Below are 11318 nucleotides of genomic sequence, written 5' to 3'. Positions count from 1 at the left end.
CACACACTCACACACACTGGACCCACACACACACTGGACACACACACACACTGGACACACACACACACACACTGGACACACACAAACACAAACACACACACTGGACACACATACGCTGGACACACACACACACACTCACACTGGACCCACACACATACACACTGGACACACACACACTGGACACACACAAACACACACACACACACACTGGACACACACACATACGCTGGAGACACACACACACACACACTCACACTGGACCCACACACAGACCTGACACACACACACACAGGACACACACACACACACACACACACACACACACACACTGGACACACACACCTGACACACACACACACAGGACACACACACACACACACACACACACACACACACACACACACACACACACACTGGACACACACACCTGACACACACACACACAGGACACACACACACACACACACACACACACACACACTCACACACACTGGACACAAACACACACTGGACACACACACAATGGACACACACACAGACACTGGACACACACACATACACACTTACACACACACCCACAAACACTGGACACACACACACTGGACACACACAAACACACACACACACAGTGGACGCACACACTGGACACATACACATACGCTGGACACACACACACTGGACACACTCACACACACTCACACTGGACACACACACACACACACACACTGGACACACACACATACGCTGGACACACACATACACACTCACACTGGACACACACACACACACACAGGACACACACACACACTGGACACACACACACACTGGACACACACACACACACTGGACACACACACACACACTGGACACACACACACACATACACACTGGACACACACACCTGACACACACACACACAGGACACACACTGGACACACACACACACACACTGGACACACACACACACACACTGGACACACACACACTGGACACACACACACACACACACACTGAACACACACACACACACACACACTGGACACACACTGGATAAACAAACACAATGGACACACACACACTGATCACACACACACACTGAACACACACACACACACACACACACACACACACACTGGACACACACACACTAAACATACACGCTGGATACACACACACACTGAACACACACACGCTGAACACACACACACACACTGGACACACACACACACACTGAACACACACACACACACTGGACACACACACACTGGACACAAACACACTGGACACACACACACACACACACTGGACACACATCCACACACACACACTGGACACACACACACATACACACACACTGGATTCACACACACACACACACACACGACACACACATCCATACACATTGGACACACACACACTGAACACACACACACACTGGACAAACACACACAGGACTCACACACACACACTGGACACACACACACTGGACACACACACACTCACACACTGGAAACACACACACTCACACACTGAACACACACACACACACACTGACACTGAACACACACACATACTGGACACACACACACATTGAACACACACACACACAGGACACACACACACACACACACTGGACAAACACACACTGGACACACACACACACACACACACACACACTGGACACACATACATACACTGGACACACACACACACACACTGGACACACACACTGAACACAACCAGCCCTGCCATTTCTACCTGTCCTGATCTAGTGTTTCACCCCTGACCTCCTCACACCGTCTCACTGTCCATGTCTGCTTTTAGCTCCCACCTCTACTTCACTGTGTTATAATGGACCTTATGCTTGTTATGTCACCTCTGTAACCAGTTATCAAACATACTGACCTTTCTGACCCTATCCCATGGCCCTACTTTCTACAACTGAACATTTAAATTCCTCTATGAGTTTTGTTTAGTGTCCATTTACTTATGTATGTATTTGTTGTATATTGGGGTTGTGCTGCAGAGCATCATGGGGGTTTGTATGTATTGAGATGATCACGTTCCAGATAAATGGTTGAACTGATTCCTGTCTCCTGTCTTATCATTATTTAATTATTATACAGACGTGGTTATGAAACCCACGAGACATAACAAAAGATTGGTGATGAGTAAGTCTGAATCTACAGGAACTATTCTGTCTGGAAGAAGTGGGTTTTTACAACTGTTTAAAACTGTTATTTTCTGTGGTACAGAATAGGCTAATGTTAGCACAGTGTATTGATAGCAGAGGCAAGTGCATAGTCTAGCTAGCTAAGAAAGAGAGTTAACCAGTGGTGTAAAGTACTTAAGTAAAAATACTTTAAAGTACTACTTAAGTAGTTTTTTGGGGTATCTGTACTTGACTTTACTATTTATATTTTTGACAACTTTTACTTTTACTTCACTACATTCCTAAAGAAAATAATGTACTTTTTACTCCATACATTTTCCCTGACACCCAAAAGTACTTGTTACATTTTGAATGCTTAGCAGGACAGAAAATGGTCCAATTCACGCACTTATCAAGAGAACATCCCTACTGCCTCTGATCTGGCAGACTCACTAAACACAAATGCTTTGTTTGTAAATTGTCTGAGTGTTGAATGTACATTTTAAAAACAAGAAAATTGTCTGGTTTGCTTTATGTAAGGAATTTGAAATTATTTATACTTGTACTTTTAAGTTTGATACTTAAGTATATTTTAGCAATTACATTTACTTTTGATACTTAAGTATATTTAAAACCAAATACTTTTGGACTTTTACTCAAGTAGTATTTTACTGGGTGACTTTCACTTTTAGTTGAGTCATTTTCTATTAAGGTATCTTTACTTTTACTCAATTATGACAATTGGGTACTTTTTCCACCACTGGAGTTAACATCGTCATGGACGGCAGAAAAGGACTGGAGACGGACATCGGAGCGGGAAAACAACGTGATTAAAAAGGAGGAATATACAATGATTAAAGGAAAGGAAATTTATTCAACTGTGAAGACAAACCTTTTAATTAAATCTGCTAAATGAGCGAACTTAGGAGTAAACGTCAGTGAGTGAAGTGAATGAAGATCACGTGACTGAGGAAAATATTGCTTTGGTTGAGGACAATATTGAAGTGAGTGACAATCAGGAGCTAATTGAGAAATGAACAATTATTGGAATTGTTGGAAACATTGGACAGTTTGATTAAAGTATTGAGCAGTGGAGCTCATATACAGAACGGTTTGAATATTTTGTTCTTGTAATTGACATGGATGAGGACAACATTGTGCCTCCATGTTTTAGTGTAATGGGGCCAAAGACATTTAATTTACTAGGCAGCCTGCTACAGCCAGTCAGAACAGGTAATAAGACGTATGGGGATATTGTGGAGATACTTAAAGGACATGAGCGAATTTAAAGTGGGGGAAAAAAGTATTTAGTCAGCCACCAATTGTGCAAGTTCTCCCACTTAAAAAGATGAGAGAGGCCTGTAATTTTCATCATAGGTACACGTCAACTATGACAGACAAAATGAGAAAAAAAAATCCAGAAAATCACATTGTAGGATTTTTAATGAATTTATCTGCAAATGATGGTGGAAAATAAGTATTTGGTCAATAACAAAAGTTTCTCAATTCTTTGTTATATACCCTTTGTTGGCAATGACACAGGTCAAACGTTTTCTGTAAGTCTTCACAAGGTTTTCACACACTGTTGCTGGTATTTTGGCCCATTCCTCCATGCAGATCTCCTCTAGAGCAGTGATGTTTTGGGGCTGTCGCTGGGCAACACGGACTTTCAACTCCCTCCAAAGATTTTCTATGGGGTTGAGATCTGGAGACTGGCTAGGCCACTCCAGGACCTTGAAATGCTTCTTACGACGCCACTCCTTCGTTGCCCGGGCGGTGTGTTTGGGATCATTGTCATGCTGAAAGACCCAGCCACGTTTCATCTTCAATGCCCTTGCTGATGGAAGGAGGTTTTCACTCAAAATCTCACTATACATGGCCCCATTCATTCTTTCCTTTACACGGATCAGTCGTCCTGGTCCCTTTGCAGAAAAACAGCCCCAAAGCATGATGTTTCCACCCCCATGCTTCACAGTAGGTATGGTGTTCTTTGGATGCAACTCAGCATTCTTTGTCCTCCAAACACGACGAGTTGAATTTTTACCAAAAAGTTATATTTTGGTTTCATCTGACCATATGACATTCTCCCAATCCTCTTCTGGATCATCCAAATGCACTCTAGCAAACTTCAGACGGGCCTGGACATGTACTGGTTTAAGCAGGGGGACACGTCTCGCACTGCAGGATTTGAGTCCCTGGCGGCGTAGTGTGTTACCGATGGTAGGCTTTGTTACTTTGGTCCCAGCTCTCTGCAGGTCATTCACTAGGTCCCCCCGTGTGGTTCTGGGATTTTCTTGTGATCATTTTGACCCCACGGGGTGAGATCTTGCGTGGAGCCCCAGATCGAGGGAGATTATCAGTGGTCTTGGATGTCTTCCATTTCCTAATAATTGCTCCCACAGTTTATTTCTTCAAACCAAGCTGCTTACCTATTGCAGATTCAGTCTTCCCATTCTGGTGCAGGTCTACAATTTTGTTTCTGGTGTCCTTTGACAGCTCTTTGGTCTTGGCCATAGTGGAGTTTGGAGTGTGACCGTTTGAGGTTGTGGACAGGTGTCTTTTATACTGATAACAAGTTCAAACAGGTGCCATTAATACAGGTAACGAGTGGAGGACAGAGGAACCTCTTAAAGAAGAAGTTACAGGTCTGTGAGAGCCAGAAATCTTGCTTGTTTGTAGGTGACCAAATACTTATTTCCACCATAATTTGCAAATAAATTCATTAAAAATCCTACAATGTGATTTTCTGGATTTTTTTTCTCAATTTGTCTGTCATAGTTGACGTATACCTATGATGAAAATTACAGGCCTCTCTCATCTTTTTAAGTGGGAGAACTTGCACAATTGGTGGCTGACTAAATACTTTTTTTCCCCACTGTAGGAGGAAACGTCAGGTGAGTGAAGTGAATGAAGATCACATGATGGAGATTCTTAAAGGACATTTTTCACCAGAACCACTAGTTAATGCTGAACGGTTCAGGTTCCACAGGAGACATCAGGAAGAGGGAGAATCAGTAACAACGTTTGCTGCTGCATTAAAGAAACTACCAGAACACTGAGTTTAATGCTGTTCTAAATGACATCATTAGAGACAGACTAGTATGTGGGCTACGGAGTGAAGCTACACAAAAGATACTTTTTACTGAAAGTCATCTGAATTTGTCAAAGGACATTGAAATCAGTGTGTCCATGGAACTAGCTGCTAAAGAGGCTCACCAGTTGAGTTCATCAGGAACTTAGTGGGTTCATCTAACAATCCTAATCATCATGGTATACCTTCCACCTAGAAAACATCATTTAATAGAAATCACAACCGCTCCTCTGTGTGGTCCCAGGAGGGGTTAGAGGGTGGGTTGGAGTGGTCCCAGGAGGGGTTGGAGGGTGGGTTGGGGTGGTCCCAGGAGGGGTTGGAGGGTGGGTTGATGCAGCTGAGGTGGGTGATTGTATATGTGGTTTATTATAATTGTATTTATCTGCAATAACTAGTTTCCATAATATACTGATATATATTTTAACAGTATTGTGTCTCTAGCTGTATAACCATTCCTGCTGCTATTTGTTCTTGTCTGTGTTCCTTTAAAATAAATAAAAAGTTGATCACAAAAAAAGGAAAAGTGCACAGAGTTTCAACTGAAAATCAGAGACAGGGAAATCAAGTCACATGTGGCAAGGTGGGACATCAAGTATCTACATGCTGGTGTAAGAACATGGATTGTCCAGAGACATTCCAACAAATGAAAAAGAGATGTTCACAATGTTGAGCAGGAGAACACTGAGGTGAGTGACTCATCAGACCAAGAGAACACTGAGGTGAGTGACTCATCAGACCAGGAGAACACTGAGGTGAGTGACTCATCAGACCAAGAGAACACTGAGGTTTGTGACTCATCAGACCAGGAGATCACTGAGGTGAGTGACTCATCAGACCAGGAGAACACTGAGGTGAGTGACTCATCAGACCAGGAGAACACTGAGGTGAGTGACTCATTAGACCAAGAGAACACTTAGGTGAGTGACTCATCAGACCAGGAGATCACTGAGGTGAGTGACTCATCAGACCAGGAGAACACTGAGGTGAGTGACTCATCAGACCAGGAGAACACTGAGGTGAGTGACTCATTAGACCAAGAGAACACTGAGGTGAGTGACTCATCAGACCAGGAGAACACTGAGGTTAGTGACTCATCAGACCAAGAGAACACTGAGGTGAGTGACTCATCAGACCAGGAGAACACTGAGGTGAGTGACTCATCAGACCAGGAGAACACTGAGGTGAGTGACTCATCAGACCAGGAGAACACTGAGGTGAGTGACTCATTAGACCAGGAGAGAACACTGAGGTGAGTGAGTCATCAGACCAGGAAGTCACACTGAAAATCCTGACTGTTGCTGGGGGGCCGCTTGGCTACAATGTCTCCCTTGCTAGAGGGACAGCCGGTGAGTATGGATATTGACACAGGGCCAGCCGTAGAGTATGGAGATTAACACAGGGCCAGCTGGTGCATATGGAGATTGACACAGGGCCAGCTTGTGCGTATGGAGATTGACACAGGGCCAGCTGGTGAGTATGGAGATTAACACAGGGCCAGCTGGTGAGTATGGAGATTAACACAGGGCCAGCTGGTGAGTATGGAGATTGACACAGGGCCAGCTGGTGCGTATGGAGATTAACACAGGGCCAGCTGGTGAGTATGGAGATTGACACAGGGCCAGCTGGTGCGTATGGAGATTGACACAGGGCCAGCTGGTGAGTATGGAGATTGACACAGGGCCAGCTGGTGCGTATGGAGATTGTACCTTAGGCTATCAGACCATAAGTCAAGGCTGACTTGGACACTTTAGTCAGAACAAAGTACAGGAGCTGGTCAGCGTGAGTGTCTATGGTGTGGAAGCAGTCTTGTCCCATATCATGCCTTCACACCTACGACATCAAGTACAGCAAGTCAGAATTGCACTTCAATGCAGATCAGTGGAGGCTGGTGAGGGGAGGACGGCTCATAATAATGTCTGGAATGGAGCAAATAGAATGGCATCAAACACATGGAAACCATGTGTTTGATGCATTTGATACCATTCCCCTAATTCCGCTCCAGACATTACCACGAGCCCGTCCTCCCCAATTAAGGTGCCACCAAACACCTGTGATGCAGATGGACTCCAGGTTACTACTACCTGTGGTCAAGACAGAGTCAGATGGACTCCAGGTTACCACTACCTGTGGTCAAGACAGAGTCAGATGGACTCCAGGTTACCACTACCTGTGGTCAAGACAGAGTCAGATGGACTCCAGGTTACCACTACCTGTGGTCAAGACAGAGTCAGATGGACTCCAGGTTACCACTACCTGTGGTCAAGAAAGAGTCAGATGGACTCCAGGTTACCACTACCTGTGGTCAAGACAGAGTCAGATGGACTTTCCAGGTTACCATTACCTGTGGTCAAGACAGAGTCAGATGGACTCCAGGTTACCACTACCTGTGGTCAAGACAGAGTCAGATGGACTCCAGGTTACCACTACCTGTGGTCAAGACAGAGTCAGATGGACTCCAGGTTACCACTACCTGTGGTCAAGACAGAGTCAGATGGACTCCAGGTTACCACTACCTGTGGTCAAGACAGAGTCAGATGGACTCCAGGTTACCACTACCTGTGGTCAAGACAGAGTCAGATGGACTCCAGGTTACCACTACCTGTGGTCAAGACAGAGTCAGATGGACTCCAGGTTACCACTACCTGTGGTCAAGACAGAGTCAGATGGACTTTCCGGGTTACCACACAACCTGTGATCAAGACGGAGTCACGCCAAGTAGACATCTTGGAGAAACACCAGAAACGAACCGGTTTCATCTGAAGTGATGGACATCATCATCAAAAGTAAAGCTGCAGGAGATGCTCTGGAACTGAGATATCAATACAGTCCGTTGTCTGCTGTGGGAGAGGAGAGTTATCATTCCACCTTCACTGAGGAAACCAGTGTTGCAACAGTTACACTCAGGTCATTGTGGAATGGTTCACATGAAGTAAATCACACAAAGCTACTTCTGGTGGATTGGATTGGATGGAAGAATTGAGGAGAAAGAGAAAACGTGTTCCTCGTGGCAGGAGGTTCTCAACGTACCTCAACTTGTAGAGAGAGAGGGGTGGAGACAGGGGGAGGAGGAGGAGAGAGAGGGGTGGAGACAGGGGGAGGAGGAGGAGAGAGAGGGGTGGAGACAGGGGGAGGAGGAGGAGAGAGAGGGGTGGAGACAGGGGAGGAGGAGGAGAGAGAGGGGTGGAGACAGGGGGAGGAGGAGGAGAGAGAGGGGTGGAGACAGGGGAGGAGGAGGAGAGAGAGGGGTGGAGACAGGGGGAGGAGGAGGAGAGAGAGGGGTGGAGACAGGGGGAGGAGGAGGAGAGAGAGGGGTGGAGACAGGGGGAGGAGGAGGAGAGAGAGGGATGGAGACAGGGGGAGGAGAAGGAGAGAGAGGGGTGGAGACAGGGGGAGGAGGAGGAGAGAGAGGGATGGAGACAGGGGGAGGAGGAGGAGAGAGAGGGATGGAGACAGGGGGAGGAGGAGGAGAGAGAGGGGTGGAGACAGGGGGAGGAGGAGGGCAAGAGAGAGGGGTGGAGACAGGGGTGGAGGAGGAGAGAGAGGGGTGGAGACAGGGGGAGGAGGAGGAGAGAGAGGGGTGGAGACAGGGGGAGGAGGAGGAGAGAGGGGTGGAGACAGGGGGAGGAGGAGGGCAAGAGAGAGGGGTGGAGACAGGGGGAGGAGGAGGAGAGAGAGGGGTGGAGACAGGGGGAGGAGGAGGAGAGAGGGGTGGAGACAGGGGGAGGAGGAGGAGAGAGAGGGATGGAGACAGGGGGAGGAGGAGGAGAGAGAGGGATGGAGACAGGGGAGGAGGAGGAGAGAGAGGGATGGAGACAGGGGGAGGAGGAGGAGAGAGAGGGGTGGAGACAGGGGGAGGAGGAGGAGAGAGAGGGGTGGAGACAGGGGGAGGAGGAGGAGAGAGAGGGGTGGAGACAGGGGGAGGAGGAAGAGAGAGAGGGGTGGAGACAGGGGGAGGAGGTGGAGAGAGAGGGATGGAGACAGGGGGAGGAGGAGGAGAGAGAGGGATGGAGACAGGGGGAGGAGGAGAGAGAGAGAGGGGTGGAGACAGGGGGAGGAGGAGGAGAGAGAGGGATGGAGACAGGGGGAGGACGAGGAGAGAGAGGGGTGGAGACAGGGGGAGGAGGAGGAGAGAGAGGGATGGAGACAGGGGGAAGAGGAGGAGAGAGGGGTGGAGACAGGGGGAGGAAGAGTAGAGAGAGGGGTGGAGACAGGGGGAGGAGGAGGAAAGAGAGGGGTGGAGACAGGGGGAGGAGGAGGAGAGAGAGGGGTGGAGACAGGGGGAGGAGGAGGAGAGAGAGGGGTGGAGACGGGGAGGAGGAGGAGAGAGAGGGATGGAGACAGGGGGAGGAGGAGGAGAGAGAGGGATGGAGACAGGGGGAGGAGGAGGAGAGAGAGGGGTGGAGAAAGGGGGAGGAGGAGGAGAGAGAAGGATACAAGTCCTCTCAGCAGCATATCAGAATGACATACATTACAAGTCCTCTCACCTGCATATCAGAATGACATACAATACAAGTCCTCTCAGCTGCATATCAGAATGACATACAATACAAGACCTCTCAGCAGCATGCTAGCCAGTGTCAAACTCTCCAGTGTCAGAGCAATCCAAACTATCCAGTGTCATTTGTAGATGTACTTCCCATTTCAGAGCAATCCAAACTATCCAGTGGCATTTGTAGATGTACTTCCCATTTCAGAGCAATCCAAACTATCCAGTGTCATTTGTAGATGTACTTCCCATTGTAGCTAAGGACACAGCCAGGGAAACTACCAAGGACAAGGGTTTGGCTGAAGTGAAGCACTTCCCACTTACAGGGTGACCTAACCACGTTACTGATCCTGAACTAAAGCCTGATTGGGTGAGAAGGGATGAGCTCACTGTAGACAGTGACTGTGTGTTATGGGGTATGAGAGCGGTGGTGCCGGCTACTCTACAGAGGAACCTACTGAAGGAGCTACATGAAAACCACTGGGGCATGGTTCAAATGGAAGCTCTGGCAAGGAGAAACTTTTAGTGGCCCAGGTTAGACTCAGACATAGAAGGCATGGTAAGGAGATGGCCCAGGTTAGACTCAGACATAGAAGACATGGTAAGGAGATGGCCCAGGTTAGACTCAGACATAGAAGACATGGTAAGGAGATGGCCCAGGTTAGACTCAGACATAGAAGACATGGTAAGGAGATGGCCCAGGTTAGACTCAGACATAGAAGACATGGTAAGGAGATGGCCCAGGTTAGACTCAGACATAGAAGACATGGTAAGGAGATGGCCCAGGTTAGACTCAGACATAGAAGACATGGTAAGGAGATGGCCCAGGTTAGACTCAGACATAGAAGACATGGTAAGGAGATGGCCCAGGTTAGACTCAGACATAGAAGACATGGTAAGGAGATGGCCCAGGTTAGACTCAGACATAGAAGACATGGTAAGGAGATGGCCCAGGTTAGACTCAGACATATAAGACATGGTAAGGAGATGGCCCAGGTTAGACTCAGACATAGAAGACATGGTAAGGAGATGGCCCCAGGTTAGACTTAGACATAGAAGACATGGTAAGGAGATGGCCCAGGTTAGACTCATACATAGAAGACATGGTAAGGAGATGGCCCAGGTTAGACTCAGACATAGAAGACATGGTAAGGGGATGGTCCAGGTTAGACTCAGACATAGAAGACATGGAAAGGAGATGGCCCAGGTTAGACTCAGACATAGAAGACATGGTAAGGAGATGGCCCAGGTTAGACTCAGACATAGAAGACATGGTAAGGAGATGGCCCAGTTTAGACTCAGACATAGAAGACATGGTAAGGAGATGGCCCAGGTTAGACTCAGACATACAAGGTTATCACTGGTTAAACCCAGCTTTTCAGCTGACATGCAGTCTAAGATACAGGACAAGGGGTTGGGCAAGAGGCTTCGTTTGTTTACAGTCGGAACAAACAGTGCTTGTCCCAGATTACCGGGGAGGAGAGAGAGAGAGAAATGGAGACCCGGGGTTGTGAAAAGGCTACTTGGTCCTATAACCTACTTAGTGCAGACTGAGGGAAAAACTGTGTAAGAAGCATGTGGATCAAATG

This window comes from Coregonus lavaretus, assembly GCF_964263955.1.
Source record: "Coregonus lavaretus genome assembly, contig: HAP1_SCAFFOLD_492, whole genome shotgun sequence".
Classification (NCBI taxonomy): domain Eukaryota; kingdom Metazoa; phylum Chordata; class Actinopteri; order Salmoniformes; family Salmonidae; genus Coregonus; species Coregonus lavaretus.
This window is presented reverse-complemented; position numbering follows the sequence as displayed.